This window comes from Papaver somniferum, chromosome 8 (assembly GCF_003573695.1).
Source record: "Papaver somniferum cultivar HN1 chromosome 8, ASM357369v1, whole genome shotgun sequence".
NCBI lineage: Eukaryota > Viridiplantae > Streptophyta > Magnoliopsida > Ranunculales > Papaveraceae > Papaver > Papaver somniferum.
Window position 1 is genome coordinate 132421863 of NC_039365.1, and position 6484 is coordinate 132428346.

At 35.1% G+C, this 6484-nt stretch overlaps 2 long non-coding RNA genes across 3 annotated transcripts; both read right to left on the reverse strand.

The window, feature by feature from the left end:
- Positions 1-400: 400 nt before the first annotated feature.
- Positions 401-905, reverse strand: LOC113301874. The gene is made up of 2 exons (XR_003336522.1): positions 782-905; positions 401-680 (listed from the first exon to the last, which is right to left on the reverse strand). It is a non-coding gene; the product is annotated as an uncharacterized LOC113301874 (long non-coding RNA).
- Positions 906-1053: 148 nt separating this feature from the next.
- Positions 1054-2478, reverse strand: LOC113301875. Of its 2 annotated transcripts, none has more exons than XR_003336524.1 (3): positions 2091-2478; positions 1869-1963; positions 1054-1123 (listed from the first exon to the last, which is right to left on the reverse strand). It is a non-coding gene; the product is annotated as an uncharacterized LOC113301875 (long non-coding RNA). The 2 variants fall into 2 exon arrangements; XR_003336523.1 differs by having other exon boundaries at positions 1054-1131.
- Between the last annotated feature and the right edge of the window lie 4006 nt (positions 2479-6484).

Here is a 6484-nt window from a genome sequence, read left to right on the forward strand (position 1 = left end):
TGTATAAGAATGAATCGGGAAGATGAAAAATGAATTCGATAATTGGTGTGTTTCTTTGTGATTTTGTGATTTCTCTTTGTATTTCCGGTTTGAAACTTTATTTTTCGGTTAAAGCATACTAGATCGGTGCCCGTGCTACGCGCCGGGCTTTTTTTCCTTTTAACTTGGTGGCACGGGGCTTCGCCCCGCCCCGTGGCGATGCATTGTTAGTAGAGCTGCACATGGGCCGGTTCGGACCGGGTTTTTGTGGGAACCGGTACCTGTACACGGAGTTGACCGGTTCTTCAATTTGAGGACCTGTACCTGTACCTGGACCTGGACTTGTACCTGTCCCGGTAAGACCGGTCCGGTTCCACTCCGGTACCGGTTTTTTACCTGAATTTTAACACACACAGTAAAGTAACAACCTAAGACTAAGAGTCTAAGACTAAGTTCAACATTACAAAGTTCAAAATAACAAAGGTTTAAAACATCACAGAATAATAAGTGTATCACACTTTAAGTTCAAAGTTCAACATTAAAACATAGTACTAAAAACAACATTTCCATAAGTCTGCGACAAGAAATGAAAAGAAATCCTTGCAAAGGATGGGGGACTTCTCGAACAATTGGCACTGGCTGCACTGAGTCACTGACACGGAGTTTACATCAAGCTTCTTTTAGCAGAGAATCCCATATGGCTGCAACATGGAACAAAAAAGTAAAACAAGAAAGTAAGCAAGCAATACAAGAAAACTTGAAAAGTAAGTTCTATTAAATAGAAGAAAACCTAATATATTACCTGCCTCATCTTCAACAGCATCATCAGGTATATAGTCACATAGAAGATCAAGAGCAATGGGCTTTTGAAGAAAGCTTTGTGTACAGAGCAATGCTTCGACTGTCCTTGTAGACATAGAAGCTTTGTGTACAGAGCAATGTACATTACTGTTTACATCAAAAATACGACATGATTTCACCAACTCATCTACAAATTAATGCCACCAGTTGATGTTCTCGACAAAAGTGAAAGAAAAAAAGAAAAAAAAAAGTTTATTATGGTCTTACACTAACAGGAGCAATGCCATCAGCATCATTGGAATCATCTGGTGCTTTGCGCTTCCCCATTTAGCACCTCAAAGGCCTACAAGGCTGCAACATATCAGTGATTCAGTGCAGGTAATTAACAAGACAACAAGATAGAGAAACGAGAAAGGTTTTCAATCAAAGCATCTTACAAGAAACTATATGAGAAACATTACAACATTAAGTCTACTGTCAGTGATCAAACGCCAAACAAACATTAGGTTCTACACACTGATTTCTCATGATTCTATATTTTGATTTTGAATGGTAATATTTGCTAATATGTTCAATCCAAACCTAAGTTCTATCCAAACCTAATTACAAAGACTAATTCATACAAACCCCTTCAACTGAATCCAAATCATTCACCACCCAAATCCATATCAACAGAACAACTTTATCAATTGTATTTACCAATACTAGATCTATTTCTACATAAGAACACCAACAGCAACACCCAATTCATCTTCCTCCCAAAACAATCCAATTAATTCTTAAATACAACCTAAAACCCTAGTTTCTAATTCTCCTATGCAGAACCTTAAACTATCAACCCAAATTCAATCCTAACCAATTCATCTTCTTCATCTGTGGATTCCAAAACAGTCACCCTTATTCATACGAACCCTAATTTTTGGGTTTTTGGGAAAAACAGGGGAAAACCCTAACTTTCTACAAACTCAAAAATTAAACCTCATGCAAAACTCTAACTAAAAATTTACAGAAGACTCATCTTTAATCTATCAGCACAAATCAACTTCAAGGAAAGAAATCAATCAATTCAGAAACCTAAATAATCTTACCCTTTTCTACTTCTTTCAGAACTCAAACAACAGCATCAGCGTCACTGCGTCAGTGCGTCACCTTATTCGTTAAGCTTATTAAGAATCTTTGTTTACTTTGTAGAAGAATCAGTAAACAAGAACCCAAGAAGATTCAGAAGAAAAACAAGGAAAGCAAATTTCTAAATTGAGAAAAAAAAAGAGAAAAAAAATTGAGATTCAAGCCAGGAGTCCAGGACTAACCTTGAATCTGTGGGGGGTGAAAATTGATACGTATGAACAAAGAAATTTCACGATCTATGGTGCATGTTGTTCACTTGTTCTTGTTCTCTTCTTCAGACTCTTCAGTGAAGGAGGAGTTCAGATCGGGAAAAACGAAAAAAAATAAAATGATATACCCTATGTTTGAAGATGAGACTAAACCTACAAGGGATGGCTAGGATGTAATATCCTAAAAAATATCAATGGCTCTAATTTACCGGGTATTTCGGTCCGGTACAGATCGGGAATAGGCCAGAACCAATACCTGTACCGGTCTGTTCCGGGTATCAACATTCAGAACCGGTACCTGTACTGGCTACTCCGGGTCTGGGTCGGTACAGGTCCGGGAATTATGGGTTTGGAGCGGGTCACCGGGTCTGGACCGGGTCTTGTGCAGCTCTAATTGTTAGTTTAGTGTGCCCACATGGTGATGCATTTTTAACTTGGTATGGCGGTGCAAATACATTAAATAGGTGGAGAAAAGATGAGATATATGTATCGATTTTATTTATATTTTCTTTTTATTTTCGCAGAAAATATGTGTGAAATATATAAGGTTTGTTTCGGCCTTCATATAGTATTTAGAATTTGTAATATTTAGACCAATCATACACTGCTAAGCGTCCTCATCAGTAGAAAGCGAGGGTTTTCGGATTCAACGTGGAGGTTTTATTTATCTAGGCCTTTACGTCTTTAAAATATGGTTAAAAAAATGTCTGCTGCGTAGCACAGACACGAATCTAGTATTAACTTCTCGTAACAGTATATTGTACGATCATATTTTAAGCACCTGATCTATCTCCTCACAAATTTGTTTAAACGCTCCAAGACTAAAAAGTTCCCATTTTCCTAACAGGCTGTCCGGTCGCAGCTAAGTTTAGAGCAAGCAAAAGATAGATGCAAACGAATTTCATCACGAACTTTATTATATACTGTCTCGCAAAACTTGTGTAGCAAATGAACTACAAAACTGAATTTATTTTCATAAGTCTATATTCTCATTAAGAACCCAAAATTCTACTGATGACTGCTGTGTGTAAAAAGAAGGGAGCATAATGTAAAAATAAGGGAGCATAAATATTAATTTCATTTGTAACTTCCGACAGATAACGTCCACATTTCCTACCTGGACGAAAAAGCCCGTGCAAAGCTAGCTCCAGAAGAAGCAGTTAAAATATATCTCCCATAAGAACAACATGTAAATATCCACTCCCGTGGAGATAGCTAATATGGTAGTGGTATTCGGAAGAAGTGTAAATCAAATATATAGACATTGGTTTCACACAAATCTACAAAATGAGCAGCCAAATAAACGACAATAGATATAGTCACACATTTTAGCTAAAAGACAATCTAATAGGGTTCCCAGTTTAGAGAGCAAAGGGTGAGGCTGAAGCTCTGAATATATACATTTCTGGATTTGGTATTGCTTGGCAGCCATCGTTGATGGGCTAAGAGACAATGTAATAGGCTATTCAGTTCTCTTGTTCCCAAGATTTTGAGGAAGTTTTGTCCACCCTTACTAACTTACAGTTAAGTATAGGTGTAGACACGGTGTGACTAAATACTTTAAGTTTAAATTCTAATATATAAGTATCGTCTACTTACTTTTTTGTCAACACCGTTACTAACGAACAGTTAAATAGCTTATGTAAAGAAAGTGTAACCAAATTTTAACTATTACAACTAATAGAGTTATGCCAAGTGTCCTCACCATAGCTTCTACATTAGAAAAGGCCTTTCTAGATCAATAGGAAGCGAGGGTTTCATCACCGTTTAATGTGAGAGCATATTTTGTCAAGGCCTTTAAGGGGGGAAGATACAACTTGTTGCCAATTTGGATGATTCAGGACGTCCATATCCATTATTATTTACATATTTTAAGTTACCACAAAAAAATCATTTTTTAGGTATACCTCTCTATATTAATAAACTCCATATATTAATGATTTTGTGGAGTTCTAAGGCTATTAATATATAGAGTTTTTAGTGTATTAAGTTCAGTCTGTGTACCTTTATCTCCACTTCTGCCAGGAAAGAGAGAATAAAATCACTGATCCAGAATTCAGCAACTTATAGTAATTTTGTGGAAAAGTTCGTTATCATCAACCTCATTAAACTGCGCACTTCATCACATTTTGAGGAAAAAAAATCTTAGTAAATTTAATATTATACTTCTATATATATATTTATATTTAATAATAATAAAATAGTTATTTTTAAACCCAGTAAAATTGAATACAACTATTTTCAGAAATATGTATGTTTTGTCATTTGCGACAAAAACCATTGTCGGATATTTTACCAAACACATTTTGATTGCTTTCTTAATCAACTTTAACTTTAATTAGAATTTTCCCAAATTGTTAGAGCATTGCTCGGTCGAACTCGCATGCGTTGCTATCTCAAGCATGTTTGTCAATGTTAGTGATCGAAACTATAAATCTTGATTTCTGGTCTACTATAGCTAAGTCTCGGACTAGGATAGAATGTATAGTTGAGATCAAGAACTCCATGGAGATTCATCATATAAGACGAAGAACTACTCAAGGAACCGGTGGAACTTTATCAACTAAAAGGTATGTGGAGACTTGAACTTATCTATCACTCAAAAGTCTATCTACTCTATCTCCTACTCTTTGAGAAAAAAGTCGTTTGCTATATATAGACTTTGATTATACACATTTGGTATTTCGAGATGAGTATACCTCGCCTATCTATATCTCGAAATATGTGTTCGAAAGATTTTCACTTCAATCGAGTTTATCTTTACCTAGTGACGAAAGTCATGATATCTTTCAATCACTTTGAAAATTGCTTTGACAAGAAATGGTGTAACAACTGTATAACGTCCTCTAAGAATGTTGCAATGATTGAAATGAGACTCTAGATTATATAACCAATGGTGGACATATGCATTGTTGTGGAAAAACATTTATGTACAAGTCCAATTCCTTGAACCAAAGTTTGCGAACTTTGTTGATCAAGAGAAACGGAATGTGGCGTGAGCCAAGTCCGCGAAATCAGTCTGCGAACTGGCGGAAGTTTTCGTCCAAGAATTTCTGCTGGAGTTTGTGAACTCCTTCCGTGAACTTAAGTCCGCGAACTTGAGTAGGTTATATCTAAAGATGATGAACGTGAACTAATACTAATAAAGACCAAGGAATGATTGTGACTACACATAACTATTATTTTTCATCTTCATGTTTTTTTAGGTTTATTTGATTTAAATTCTAAAACTGTTTGGAAGATGATTTTTGCAGTATTAATCTTTTTGATTTTATATATTGCAATTTGTTGTGGGATATTGGTTTTTACGTCCGTGATTATTTTTGTCCCATACCTTGTGAAAAGTAAAGTCGTTTATGATCGGTATTCATGTATTGATTAAAGAATGAATGGACTTTTGACAAATACAAAAGTTAAGCCTATTATGTCAATCTTTGATGGAAGATAGGTTAAAATCGTTTGTAATAAGGATTATGTATTTAATTGTCATTATGCAAATAGTGATTGAAGATATAATGAATCTTTGTATATTCCGCAGTATACATCATCCCTGATCCATATTTTATGTGTATACTGCATTACTCCATAAGTTTTTCTTGTATTGAGTATATGGACGATTAAGCTAATCTTTCTCAAATGGTTAACTTAATCGTAGCTCCGTAAGTTCACTTATGTCGAGCATAATCAATTAAATTGATCACTTTCTGTGTTTAATTTGATTGTGTATTCCGATTAAATTAATCATGGGTTTACTTGTGATTAATTTGATTGAGTTTTGGAATATAAAAATCATTCTTATGGTTTTTGGTGTCCAAAAAAAATCCTTCTTTTCTTTCGAAAGTAAGGTCACTCTTGTTGTTCTTTCGGGAATGACATCAAATGGGGGAGAGTTCTTTTGACCTTGTGCTTAATGGTCATATCTTGAGGGTTGTGCGGCTGTGAAATTTTAGAGGGGTTATCTTGTATCTTTAAACTCCTTGTTGAATGCATTTATCTTCGGCTTTATGATTGCATCTAAAGTATTTGGTATGTATTATTTCTTTTAGTAATGAAATGTCTCTTTCGGAAATTTCATTATGATCCCGTTCTTGTACCTTTGCCAATTTTATTGATAAAAAGGGGGAGAATTAATATGTAGTTCACACTACAAATACATATGGTTTTCGGATCATTATGTAAGGGGGAGTGGTTTCCATGTGAGATGGATTATTGACTAAGGGGGAGTGACACATATCACCGTAGTATTGTTTTTGAAGTTGTGATTCAAATACAATTGAACTTTGACACCATGTAATAACACTATGATACTATATAACAATGATGGAGAACTATGTTTTCTCATTTTTATAGCTACGGATCTTCAACAA